Here is a 14,880-nt window from a genome sequence, read left to right as displayed (position 1 = left end):
GGCGACAGCATAAATACTCAAAATACAAAATAACAGAATAATCCAGAAATAGAATTTTAATAATCATAAGAAATTGATTTATACAATTAAATGCAAAGAAGTTTGAAGACCTGAAATGGATAATCTCTATGAAAATATAATTTACCAAAGATGACCCTAGGAAGACAAAGTCTTAACAGACCAGATTTCATTAAAAAAAAAGTTGCCAAAGATGTGACCCTCAGAAAACTATTTGAGCTGTTCTAGAGCATAGAAACAAAAGGAAAATTTTGAATGCTATTTTAGAATCAAAACAACAGCAAACATGGATATCAATTTAAAAGTGCTAAATAAATTATTAAGAAAAGATCCAGGGCTTCCCTGGTGGCGCAGTGGTTGAGAGTCTGCCTGCTGATGCTGGGAACATGGGTTCGTGCCCTGGTCTGGGAAGATCCCACATGCCGCGGAGCAGCTGGGCCCGTGAGCCATGGCCGCTGAGCCTGCGCGTCCGGAGCCTGTGCCCTGCAACGGGAGAGGCCACAACAGTGTGAGGCCCGCGTACTGCAAAAAAAAAAAAAAAAGATCCAACACTACATTTAAAAATTAATACATTATGATCAAGTAGAGTTTATTCCAGGTATATGTGAATGGTTCAGTATTAGAAAACATTAATCATTTACAGAGAAAACTCATATGGACAAGCTCATAGATGTTAAAAAGGCATTTGACAAAATTCAACATTTAATAAAATACAAATTGATAGAATGAATACATGTATATATACACCTCTAAAACAATGTATACATATGTAAATATGTGTATATATAATGTGTATTATATATACACATTCCAAAACTGATGTGAAAATATTGGAGGTATTCCCTTAAAAGTTAAGAACAAGAAAATGAGTCCACTTTCACCATACTGTTTTCTTGTATTAAAGGTATTAGCTAGCACAATGACAACATTAGATTGTAAGACTTGAAAAGAGTAAAACTTTTTATTTGCAGAAAATATGACTATATTCCCGTACAGCCCATGAGAATAAATAGTAAGATAATTTAATAAAGTAATAGGATATAAAATTAAAATACAAAAAATCAATGGTTATTATATGTACAGCAACCATTAGATACATGGAAGAGAAAGTACCTTTTTACAAAATCAATAGAAATAGATGAGTGGGGAAAACATTAAAACATTCTTGAAGGAGCTGTAGAGGAGGAAGAAATTTTCCTCTTCATTTCAAAGTTCCTCTGGCTGATCTAAGAATTTAATTGACAGAGAGTAACAGAAAAACAAAAATTAAATAACATGTAAAGTCTGCCTTTTCTCAGAAAATAACCAGCCTAAAGCAATATGCTGTAGAGACATATTTTAGGGTGGCAAATTCTGCTCACCTACAGAGCCAAAAGGAGACTGACAAATGGATAGATACGTTCTTGGATAAGAAGACAACACAAAGATGTTGGTTCTCCCTTGGCTAAGGTATGAATTTAATGAGATCAGGTATTTTTCCCCATAAGACCAGACAAGCTGTTTCTAAAATTTACATGAAAAGTAAAAGAATAGCCACAAACAAATAGCTGTATGGGGGTTTTAGCCCCATCAGGTATTGAAATATACTATAGAATTTGAATAATTAAAATATTGTAATAATGGCATGAATAGACCGACAAATAGAATTGAAAAGAAAGTCAGAAATAAATTCAGATGCATAGAAGAACATCAAGTCTGCGGAACAAAGATGGAATTTTTAATAAATGGTATTGGGAATTCTTTTCAGTTATTTGAAACCAGTTAAAAATTTGAACCCATATCTCATAGCATATGCCTTGATATACTACTGTCGACTGAAAAAAAATGCACAACTAAAAGTTGAGGATTATGCTTTATTTAGGGACATTATGAGGATTTAAGCCTGGGATACATCCTAAGGGAGGAGTCAGGATATATAGGAGTTTTTGCAAAAAAAAAAAGGTAGTCGAACATCAAAATATCAATATTACTGCTAGTTAAGGAAAAACCAGACATCCCAAGTTAATGAATTTAGCACTTTTCTATGTATGAGAAGATGCAAGAGTCTGGGCTTATTTAAATTCTTCCTTTGACATGCACGTTAACTGTCTATGGCCAGTATCCTGTTTTCTCTCCATCCTGAACCCCCTCAGGGTGCGCTGTGCGGGTGAGGGCAAGCTGCTGCAGTGGCTGAAGGTTGAATGGCTGCAACGTCCTTTGTTTACATTCCTTTTTTTTTGAATTTTTGAATTTTATTTTTTTTATACAGCAGGTTCTTATTAGTTATCCATTTTATACATGTTAGTGTATATATGTCAATCCCAATCTCCCAATTCATCCCCCCCCCACCCTCCCCGCCACTTTCCCCCCTTGGTGTCCATACGCTTGATCTCTACATCTGTGTCTGTTTCTGCCCTGCAAACCGGTTCATCTGTACCATTTTTCTAGGTTCCACATATATGCGTTAATATACAATATTTGTTTTTCTCTTTCTGACTTACTTCACTCTGTATGACTGTCTCTAGATCCATCCACGTCTCAACAAATGACCCAATTTTGTTCATTTTTATGGCTGAGTAATACTCCATTGTATATATGTACCACATCTCCTTTATCTATTCATCTGTCGATGGGCATTTAGGTTGCTTCCATGACCTGGCTATTGTAAATAGTGCTGCAATGAACATTGGGGTGCATGTGTCTTTTTGAATTATGGTTTTCTCTGGGTATATGCCCAGTAGTGGGATGGCTGGGTCATATGGTAATTCTATTTTTAGTTTTTTGAGGAACCTCCATACTGTTCTCCATAGTGGCTGTATCAATTTACATTCCCACCAACAGTGCAAGAGGGTTCCCTTTTCTCCACACCCTCTCCAGCATTTGTTGCTTGTAGATTTTCTGATGATGCCCATTCTAACTGCTGTGAGGTGATACCTTGTAGTTTTGATTTGCATTTCTCTAATAATTAGTGATGTTGAACAGCTTTTCATGTGCATCTTGGCCATCTGTATGTCTTCTTTGGAGAAATGTCTATTTAGACATTTCTAAATAGACATTTCTAAATGTCTATTTAGAAATGTCTGCCCATTTTTGGATTGGATTTTTTGTTTTTTTAATATTGAGCTGCATGAGCTGTTTATATATTTTGGTGATTAATCCTTTGTCCATTGATTCGTTTGCAAATATTTTCTCCCATTCTGAGGGTTGTCTTTTCGTCTTGTTTGTAGTTTCCTTTGCTGTGCAAAAGCTTTGAAGTTTCATTAGGTCCCATTTGTTTATTGTTTTTATTTCCATTACTGCAGGAGGTGGATCAAAAAAAGATCTTGCTGTGATTTATGTCAAAGAGTGTTCTTCCTATGTTTTCCTCTAAGAGTTTTATGGTGTCCAGTCTTACATTTAGGTCTCAAATCCATTTTGAGTTTATTTTTGTGTATGGTGTTAGGGAGTGTTCTAATTTCATTCTTTTACATGTAGCTGTCCAGTTTTCCCAGCACCACTTATTGAAGAGACTGTCTTTTCTCCATTGTATATCCTTGCCTCCTTTGTTATAGATTAGTTGACCATAGGTGCATGGGTTTATCTCTGGGCTTTCTATCCTGTTCCATTGATCTATATTTCTGTTTTTGTGCCAATACCATATTGTCTTGATTACTGTAGCTTTGTAGTATAGTCTGAAGTCAGGGAGTCTGATTCCTCCAGCTCCATTTTTTTACCCTATAAACTGCTTTGGCTATTCGGGGTCTTTTGTGTCTCCGTACAAATTTTAAGATTCTTTGTTTACATTCTGTAAACTCTTTTTTTGTTTTGTTTAATATGATTTATCCTGGAGATCTCTCTATATTGCTACATAGAAAACTTCCTTATTCTTTATATAGCTGTACAATATTCTATTGCAGGATATACTATAGAAACATAAAACACAACATTAAAACGACATAAATCCTCTACAAGGCAAACAACACTATAAGTGGAAACAACCTGGAAAGAAATATGCAAATCTTATTGCAAACAAATGGCTAATCTCCTTAATACAATAACACAGGAGAAAAAGTTTTAATAATGCATTAGAAAACATTGGTCAAAAGTCCAGTTATGACAGTTCACATAACATACACCACATTGTAAACATCTAAAAAGATAACTAAACTAAACCTTAATCAAAAAAAGAAATGCACATGTAAACTTCACTAAGATAACATATCTCATCTATTGTATTGGCAAAAATCCTAGAACTTGACTGTAATCACTATTGAGAAGGTTGTGCTGAAACATGCACTTTCATACATGGGTGATGAAAGTACAAATTTACACACATTTCCTACGGAAGGGAATTTGGCATTATCTATCAAATAATAGATGTATTCACCTTTTGACTGAACAGTTCTAATTCTTAGGAATTTCTCCTGCAGATACACTTGAACACTTATGAAGAGACATAAGTGCCAGGTTATTATTCTCTGATGTGTTATTTCTAATAGCAAAACGAAGCAAAAAAGTCAATGTAACAATACATATCTATCAATAGAGGAATAGTATATTCTGCCATAGAATATTTTACAGCTTTCTAAAGAGTCAGGAATTTTCTATGTAGCGATATGGAGCGATCTCCAGGATAAATCACGCTAAACAAAACAAAACAAAAACAAGGAAAAGCAACGTACAGCCTGTGATAGCCAGCCTCCAAAAATACCCTTAATTATCCTCACCTGGTACACACAAACTTGTTAATCACAGCTAGTTTGTATAATGAATAGCATGCAATGAAAGTGGTGGTGCGTGAATTCTAAGGCTTGTCTAAAAGCGTTGCAGCTTTTCACCTTGGTCTCCCTGACTGGGGAAACCTGTCACCATGTCATGATGACACTCAAGCAGTCCTGTGGAGAGGCCCACATGGAGAGAAAGTGAGGCCTCCCACCAGTTGCCCGGATCAACTTGCCAACCACGTGAGTGAGCCACCTTGGAAGTAGATTCTTCTCAAACCTTAAGATGACTGCAGACCCAGCTAGCATCGGATTGTGACCTCATGAGAGAGATCCTGAGCTAGAACTGCTCAGACAAGCAATTTCTAAATTCCTGACTCATAAAAATTCACAATAAATATATTTGGTCTTCATCCACAGTTCCTGGCTCACAGTTCCCAAACCCTTGGGAGTTTCCTAAACTGTAAGACCAATGGAGCATGTTTTGTTACAGTATTTTGTCTCTTGTCCTCAATTCCTGAAAAAATGCTTCAGAGCCATAGAAGTGAAATGGGTGCCTTGTTATTCGTAACAAGCCTCTTTCCACAACAGTTGGGTTTATGTTAATGAGGTGATTTTGGAAAGTAAGTAAGGATGGGGCTGGTTATCAGGGGAACCACCTTGATTAGAGGGTTGGAACTTTCAACCCCACTCCCTGATTACCCAGGAGGAGAAGAAAGGTTCTGGAGGTTGAATTAATCACCAGTGCCTAAGGATTTAATCAACCATGCCTGTGTAGTGAAGCCATCATTAAAATCCAAAAGGAGGGGTTTCAGAGAGCTTCCAGGTTGGTGAAGCAGAATGCCTCTACGTGCCGCTGTGCTGGGCTCCAAACTCCAAGGGGACTGAAGTTTCTTTGTTCTCAGCCTCACCCTGTGAATCTCTTCATCTGGCTGTTGATTCCTGTGCTTTAATATCCTCGGTAATAAACCACTCATCTGGTGAGTAAATTGATTTTCTAAATTCTGTGAGCTGGTTTAGCAAATTAATTGAACCCAAAGAGAGGGTAGCAGGAGCCTCTGATTTATAGCCAGTTGGTCAGAACAACATGGACTTGAGGCTGGTATTTGAGTGGGGGCCGTCTTGTGGGACTGAACCCTTGTGGAATCTGATGCTGTTTCTGGGTAAATAGTGTCAGAATAGAGTTGACTTGTAGGGCACCCAGTTGCTGTCGGAGAATTGATCGTTTGTGATATGGGGGAAACCACACTCCCACGTAGGTATTGGTTCCAGAATATTTAGGTTTAATTTAAAAAATAAAAGTTAACATTTAAAAACAATCTAAATTTTTTGTAAAATCCATATTTTCAGCATTTCTTTTTAAGAAATATGATATTCCATAAATGCTGGGCCGGCCTTTTGACTAGCAAAAAACAATTAGAGCTGAGTTGTGGCTTTTTACATGATATATACATGTGTACTACACGAAGTCCACATTAATTTGAATGTTCTATCTGGTCTTGTAGGTATTTAAATATGTGGCCCCCACTTCAAACATTGAAAGAAAGCTTTCACTTGGGTTCCCCTGTGAGTCTTTGCTTCTCCAGGCTAAAATATCATAGGTTCTTTTTTTAAATTTATTTCTTTTTGTTTCCTTAATTTTGGTCTTGAAAGGAATTCCATCAAACGCTTGCAGAATATTCACCCTCAGGTAACCAGTAAATTTGTCTTTGGGGAGCTGCTTAGGGAATCAGACCCTGGCTTCAGGTTATCAGAGTCAGGAAACCTGCATTCTAGTTTTAGCCTTGAAGCTGTTCCACTCCTTGCCATGCAAAGTCTGGTCCATGGGCCAGCAGCATTACCTGGGAGCTGATCAGTAATGCAGAATCTCAGGCCCACCTAGATTTGTGAATCAGCATCTATGCCTTAAGATCCCCAGGTGATTCATATGCACGTAAAAGTTTGAAAAGCACTGGTCTAGATGATAAGCTCAAGGAAGGCAGGGTTTTTTCTGTCTTCTTTATTATTTTATATCCACAGGACCTATCTAAAGTTTAGCACATGATGGCTGCAAAATCCATGAATCTTTCTCTGACCTTGAGCATGTCCAAACTTCTAGGGACTTTGTAAACTTCCAGGGACTTAATTGTAAAGTGGTGTAGGGAGAGAGGTGGTGAGTGGAGATGGGGTCAACCGTCAATGGTTGAAAAACTGACGTGAACATTAGAATCACAGGTGGTAGTGGTGGTTTTTATATGGTTGTCTTTGACCTACTAAGTCAAAAGCTCTGAAGATGGGTCATAGGATTTGTATGTTTTAAAATTTCCCTTTAAGTTCAATGTTTATTACAATAACATATATTTAAAAATCTTTAAATGTCCCTCAAGAGGAAATGGATAAGTACAATGTAATACAATTCAGAAATTTAAATGAATGAAATAGAGCTACACATGTAAACATGAATAAGCCTAAAAAATTTTTTGCAAGAAGAAACTTGCAAAGAAGGTGTGAAGTATGGTGCTGTTTATTTAAAGTTTAAAAAATGCATATGTTTGTAATAGAAACATACTTATGTAGTAAAAGTGTAAAGTCCTAGATGGGAAAAATAAACACCAAGTTCAGGGTAGCTATCATACGTTCTTTATCTGATTTGGCTCTTATCACTCTTCTCTGGACTTCTAATTTACCAGTGTTCCATTTATTTTATCTGGCTATTTCAGAATGGGGTGGATGCAGACAGTATATTCTGATGAATGCAATTTATGACATCCTTTGCCTTTTTTTTCTTCTTTTTCTTAACCAGAGAAAAATAGGTAATTGACGACAGCTTCCAGGGCTATTATCATTAGAGGGCTTATTAAACCAGCCCTTCTCCATTTATCCTTTTCCAAAAGCAGTTATTTGAACTTAAATGCAATGAATCACACTAACTCTTCTAGTGGTGGATATTTTATATCTTTTTGGATCTTCTTTGTCTTCATTTAGGCTGATAGTATTGAAAGGGCTATTAAGGGAAAATAGACTGAGACAAAGTGTTAGCAACCGGATCCCACTTACACTGTCTGTCTTCCTGATTACATTTAACTGTGAATATCCTCTTTAAAAACTTTCCTTTAAAAACAAGCAGGGAGCCCCCAGCAGGGAATTTTGACTATGTGTGAAGACTCAAGAGAATTAAAGTGTGCCTGGGACCCTGAACTTGGGGATCATTTCTAAGCTAAAATTGGTGACAGCAGAATTTGATGCTGTTCTCTGAAAATGCAATAGAAATTTGTGTATTGATAGCATATGACAATAGTGCTAAACTTTCTATTTTGAAAAATATAATTCTTTTTCTCAATTCTTTGGGATTTTCCATTAGACAATAATATCGTCTATAAATAACGACCATTTTGTTTCTCCCTTTCCAATTATTATGGCTTTTATTTCTTACCACTCTGGTTAGAACCTCCAGTAGCGTGTTGATGAAAAGTGATAATAGTGAGCATTCTTGTCTGTTTAAGGGAATGACTAACATTTCATCGTTAAATATGTCATCGACTGTTATTTCTTTTGTGCATACCCCACAAACCTAAGTTCCCTATATTCTAGGTTTATCTCTTTTTTTCCTCCCATGCATCCATCCTTCTTTCATTCCTCTTTTGTTTCTTAAATGAGTGACTTTTATTATTTTTTGCATCCATTGAGATAATAATTCTTTTTTTCTCCTTTAATTGGTTAATGTGTTTAATTACATTAATCAAAAAAAATTTTTTTGGGGTGTGCCATGTGGCTTATGAGACCTGAGTTCTCTGACCAGGGATTGAACCTGGGCCCAGGGCAGTGAAAGCGCTGAGTCCTAACCACTGGACCGCCAGGGAATTTCCCATTATTCAATTTCTAATGTTAATCCTCCCTTGCATAACTGCCCTCTTGGCCTAATTACCAACCAAAGGCCCCACCTCCAAACACCGTCACATTGGGGATTAGGTTTCAACATATGAACTTGGGGGAACACAAAAATTTGATCCATTGCAATGACCTTTTAAGTCCAATATCTCTACTATCTGATAGTGTGGTTCTTAATCTTGGTTTCTTAGTTTACTAGTTAAAATTCTTGAGGAGGAATGTGGCGGACTAAGCTTAGTCTATGGGTTGGAACTTGGGTTCGGTGTAAATTCTTGGATCAATCAACTCTGGCCTGAGGGGTGGGTCAGACCCTTGTGGTTCCAACAAGGTGGTCTAAACCACATGGAGATAGAACTTTTCCCAGAAAGGGGAGGTAGGCCATCAAACCTATCTTCTACCTCCCATTCAATCCTTAAATTGTCTTAGTGTTGTCTTCAGAAGGTTAAGGCATTGCAGGTATTACTATCTACCTTTGTCCTGCCAAGCTCAACTGTAGGCGTTGGGGGGACCTTCACAGGCAAGCTCTGTCCCGCCCATTTCTGAATCAATGTACACAGTGTTAGCAGTACGTTGAGGAGTGTCCTATGTCTGCCAGCAGGTGGCGTCTAGAAATTAGTCGTAAGCAAAAAGTGTCTGTGTCTACCATGCTGGTCTCCCCTCACCACTTACTAAGGTTTTTTTTAATAGATATAATTGATATATTAATTAGTTTCACGTGTACAACATGATGATTAGATATTTGTATATAGTGCAAAATGATCACCACAATAAGTCTAGTTAACATCAACCAGGGGAATGGCCACAGTCTAATTCTCTTTCTTTCCAGAAGTCTCCTCCTTGCATACTGCAACTTATATGGTCACCAATGACCAAATGAACATGAACTTGAGCATATTGACAAGGAGATCTTGTCAGTGCCACCTCTGTGGCATCTGAGTTACAGCTCCAGTGAGTGTCCCACCATGTGCACATATTTCTCTCTGCTGCTGGGCTGTACACAACTTGTAGAAGAAACATGGGATTCACCTTGTTTGTGTTGAAAATAAATATTTATTGAACGAGGGAATTAATAATGGATAATCAATGCTGAGCAGCATCTCTCTTGATGGAAAAGTTTATGGGCATGGAAAATGTTCCTTGATCAGTGAGTCCTCAGAGTCGTGGTTCCCAGGAAGGCACCGGTGCCAGGTGGTATCAGGCATCTTAATCTTAGCTGAGCCCAGAGCAAGGGTTTGGAACGGAACTTCTCTCTTAAAGTGAGTAGGAATAAGGCTCCAAGGAATCCTTTCAAACACTAGGACAGAGCAGGGGTGAGGGTGTGAAGGGGTGGGAAGAAGGGGAGGAGGAAGAAGGATGTAGGAAGTCAAAAGGGAAGAGGGGGACCCCCACCCCCTAGTCACCTCCCCTGGGGCCCTTTCTAATTGGAAATCCCACCCTGGAGCCTGGAGCCTGGGTTCTGTACGACTCTTGGCTGCATCTCTCACCAGGAGTGGTTAGTTTACAAGAAGGACTTGAAGCCTTCAGTGTCTCTCACTTAATACAGCAGCTGCTGTGACACCCACTCCATTTGGACAGCTCATTTCTGCTCCTGCATCCCATCAGAGGCAGCCCTTGCTCACCTCCATTTGTCTAAGGAGACTGGGCTCCTTGGTGGGGGAAGGGAGACCATTTACTGTAAATTATTCCATTAGAATCAGGAGTAAGAGCGGTTTCTGCCATCGTCTGACAGGCTAATCCCAGGGCAGCTAGACATGGCTGTGAAGGTTGTTTGTTTTTTTCTGGCTGCACCATGGGGCTTGTGGGATTCCCCACCAGGGATCGAACCCCTGCCCCCTGCAATGGAAAGGCAGCCACTGGACCACTAGGGAATTCCCGGCTGTGAATGTTTAACCTGCACAATCCATTAGGGCCATCAACAGGGAGGGGACAGCAAATATAGGGGAAAGCAGTTAAGGGGCGTGGCCTGACTGGAGCTTCAGCAGCAGCCCTAAGACAGGGAGGAGGCACCTGAGGAGTAGGTGATGGAGGATGGAGTGGGAGGCAGAGTAAGGCAGTCTGCATGGCCCTCACTCATGCCTGCCCCTCAGGGACTTCTAATACATTGGTTCTCAACCTTGGATGCTCACTGGAATCTCACGGGACTTTTGCAAAATGCTGATACCCAACTTCCACCCTCTTTTCCACATTCTGATTAGATTGGTCTGGTTTGTGGCCTGCACATCAGGTTTAGGAAGCTTCCCAGGTGAGGAGGCTGTGAAAGGAAATGGACAGATCTTATCATTTCATAGTGGACAGCTCGAAGGACCCCTCCAGAACATCAGGTGAAGCAACAGGCCAAGAGGGAAACGTCACCTATCCAGATTAATGGCAAAGAAAGGGCCATAACTGTTATCTCTTGAGTTCCTAAACCAATTAATTTTCCCATTTGTACTCTTCTTTCACTTTCTAGTCATGTGGGCTTTGTCAAGTCTTATTTTCCTCACCTGTGAAATGGGTATTATCACCTAATTTACTTATTTCCCATTACTATTACTTTTTTTTCTGAATTTAATTTTATTTATTTTTTTATACACAAGGTTCTTATTAGTCATCAATTTTCTACACATCAGTGTACACACGTCAATCCCAATCTCCCAATTCATCACACCACCACCCCCACACTGCTTTTCCCCCTTAGTGTCCATACGTTTGTTCTCTACATCTGTCTCAATTTCTGTCATGCAAACCGGTTCATCTGTATCATTTTTCTAAGTTCTACATATATGTGTTAATATACGATATTTGTTTTTCTCTTTCTGACTTACTTCACTCTGTATGACAGTCTCTAGATCCATCCACGTCTCTACAAATGACCCAATTTTGTTCCTTTTTATGGCTAATATTCCACTGTGTATATGTACCACATCTTCTTTATCCATTCGTCTGTCGATGGGCATTTAGGTTGCTTCCGTGACCTGGCTATTGTAAATAGTGCTGCAATGAACATTGGGGTGCATGTGTCTTTTTGAATTATGGTTTTCTCTGTGTATATGCCCAGTAGTGGGATTGCTGGGTCATATGGTAATTCTATTTCTAGTTTTTTAAGGAACCTCCATACTGTTCTCCATAGTGGCTGTATCAATTTACATTCCCACCAACAGTGCAAGAGGGTTCCCTTTTCTCCACACCCTCTCCAGCATTTGTTGCTTGTAGATTTTCTGAGGATGCCTATTTGAACTGGTGTGATGTGATGCCTCATTGTAGTTTTGGTTTGCATTTCTCTAATAATTAGTGATGTTGAGCAGCTTTTCATGTGCTTCTTGGCCATCTATATGTCTTCTTTGGAGAAATGTCTATTTAGGTCTTCTGCCCATTTTTGGATTGGGTTGTTTGTTTCTTTAATATTGAGCTGCATGAGCTGTTTATATATTTCAGATATTAATCCTTTGTCTGTTGATTCGTTTGCAAATATTTTCTCCCTTCTGAGGGTTGTCTTTCCATCTTGTTTATGGTTTCCTTTGCTGTGCAAAAGCTTTTAAGTTTCATTAGGTTCCATTTGTTTATTTTTGTTTTTATTTCCATTACTCTAGGAGGTGGATCAAAAAGATCTTGCTGTGATTTATGTCAAAGAGTGTTCTTCCTATGTTTTCCTCTAAGAGCTTTATAGTGTCCAGTCTTACATTTACATCTCTAATCCCTTTTGAGTTTATTTTTGTGTATGGTGTTAGGGAGTGTTCTAATTGCATTCTTTTACATGTCGCTGTCCAGTTTTTCCAGCACCACTTATTGAAGAGACTGTCTTTTCTCCATTGTATATCCTTGCCTCCTTTGTTATAGATTAGTTGACCATAGGTGAATGGGTTTACCTCTGGGCTTTCTATCTTGTTCCATTGATCTATGATTCTGTTTTGTGCCAGTACCATATTGTCTTGATTATTGTAGCTTTGTATTATAGTCTGAAGTCAGGGAGTCTGATTCCTCCAGCTCCGTTTTTTTCCCTCAAGACTTTCCTGGCTATTTGGGATCTTTTGTGTCTCCATAAAAATTTTAAGATTTTTTTTTCTAGTTCCGTAAAAAATGCCATTGATAATTTGATAGGGATTGCATTGAATCTGTAGATTGCTTTGGGTAGTATAATCATATTCACAATATTGATTCTTCCAATCCAAGAACATGGTATATCTCTCCATCTGTTGGTATCATCTTTAATTTCTTTCATCAGTGTCTTATAGTTTTCTGCATACAGGTCTTTTGTCTCCCTAGGTAGGTTTATTCCTAGGTATTTTATTCTTTTTTTTGCAGTGGTAAATGGGAGTCTTTCCTTAATTTCTCTTTCAGATTTTTCATCATTAGTGTAGAAGAATGCAAGAGATTTCTGTGCATTAATTTTGTGTCCTGCAACTTTACCAAATTCATTGATTAGCTCTAGTAGTTTTCTGGTGGCATTTTTAGGTTTCTCTATGTATAGTGTCATGTCATTTGCAAATAGTGACAGTTTTACTTCTTCTTTTCCAATTTGTAATCTTTTTATTTCTTTTTCTTCTCTGATTGCCGTGGCTAGGACTTCCAAAACTATGTTGAATCATAGTGGTGAGAGTGGACATCCTTGTCTTGTTCCTGATCTTAGAGGAAATGCTTTCAGTTTTTCACAATTGAGAATGATATATGCTGTGGGTTTGTCATATATGGCCTTTATTATGTTGAGGTGGGTTCCCTCTATGCCCACTTTCTGGAGAGTTTTTATCATAAATGGGTGTGGAATTTTTTCAAAAGCTTTTTCTGCATCTATTGAGATGATCATATGGTTTTTCTTCAATTTGTTAATATGGTATATCACATTGACTGATTTGCATATATTGAAGAATCCTTGCATCCCTGGGATAAATCCCACTTGATCATGGTGTATGATCCTTTTAATGTGTTGTTGGATTCTGTTTGCTAGTATTTTGTTGAGGATTTTTGCATCTATGTTCATCAGTGATATTGGTCTGTAATTTTCTTTTTTTTGTAGTATCTTTGTCTGGTTTTGGTATCAGAGTGATGGTGGCCTCATAGAATGAGTTTGGGAGTGTTCCTTCCTCTGCAGTTTTTTGGAAGAGTTTGAGAAGGATGGGTGTTGGCTCTTCTCTAAATGTTAGATAGAATTCACCTGTGAAGCCATCTGGTCCTGGACTTTTGTTTGTTGAAAGATTTTAAATCACAGTTTCAATTTCATTCCTTGTGATTGGTCTGTTCATATTTTCTATTTCTTCCTGGTTCAGTCTGGGAGGTTATACCTTCTAAGAATTTGTCCATTTCTTCCAGGTTGTCCATTTTATTGGCATAGAGTTGCTTGTAGTAGTCTCTGAGGATGCTTTGTATTTCTGCAGTGTCGGTTGTAACTCCTCCTTTTTCATTTCTAATTTTATTGTTTTGAGTCCTCTCCCTCTTTTTCTTGATGACTCTGGCTAATGGTTTATCAATTTTGTTTATCTTCTCAAAGAACCAGCTTTTAGTTTTATTGATATTTGCTATTTTCTTTATTTCTATTTCATTTATTTCTGCTCTTATCTTTATGATTTCTTTCCTTCTGCTAACTTTGGGTTTTGTTTGTTCTTCTTTCTCTAGTTCCTTTATGTGTAAGGTTAGATCTTTTGATATTTTTCTTGTTTCCTGAGGTAGGCTTGTATAGCTATAAACTTCGCTTTTAGAACTGCTTTTGCTGCATCCTGTAGGTTTTGGATCATCATGTTTCCATTGGCGTTTGTCTTTAGGTATTTTTTGATTTCCTCTTTGATTTCTGCAGTGATCTGTTGGTTACTTAGTAACATAGTGTTTAGCCTCCATGTGTTTGTATTTTTTACGTTTTTTCCCCTGTATTTCATTTCTAATCTCATAGCATTGTGGTCAGAAAAGATGCTTGATATGATTTCAATTTTCTTAAATTTACTGAGGCTTGATTTGTGACCCAAGATGTGATCTATCCTGGAGAATGTTCCGTGCTCACTTGAGAAGAAAGTGTAATCTGCTGTTTTTGGATGGAATGTCCTGTAAATATCAGTTAAATCTATCTGGTCTATTGTGTCATTTAAAGCTTGTGTTTCCTTTTTAATTTTCTGTTTGGATGATCTTTCTATTGGTGTAAGTGAGGTGTTAAAGTCCCCCACTATTATTGTGTTACTGTCGCTTTCCTCTTGTATAGCTGTTGGCAGTTGCCTTATGTATTGAGGTGCTCCTATGTTGCGTGCATATATATTTATAATTGTTATATCTTATTCTTGGGTTGATCCCTTTATCATTATGTAGTGTCCTTCCTTGTCTCTTGTAACATTCTTTATTTTAAAGTCTATTTTGTCTG

The sequence above is a fragment of the Monodon monoceros genome, unplaced genomic scaffold, assembly GCF_005190385.1.
Source record: "Monodon monoceros isolate NGI ecotype Baffin Bay Population unplaced genomic scaffold, NGI_Narwhal_1 Super_Scaffold_7, whole genome shotgun sequence".
Taxonomy (NCBI): Eukaryota; Metazoa; Chordata; class Mammalia; order Artiodactyla; family Monodontidae; genus Monodon; species Monodon monoceros.
The sequence above is the reverse complement of the archived record's forward strand: the minus strand, read 5'-3'. Positions refer to the sequence as shown.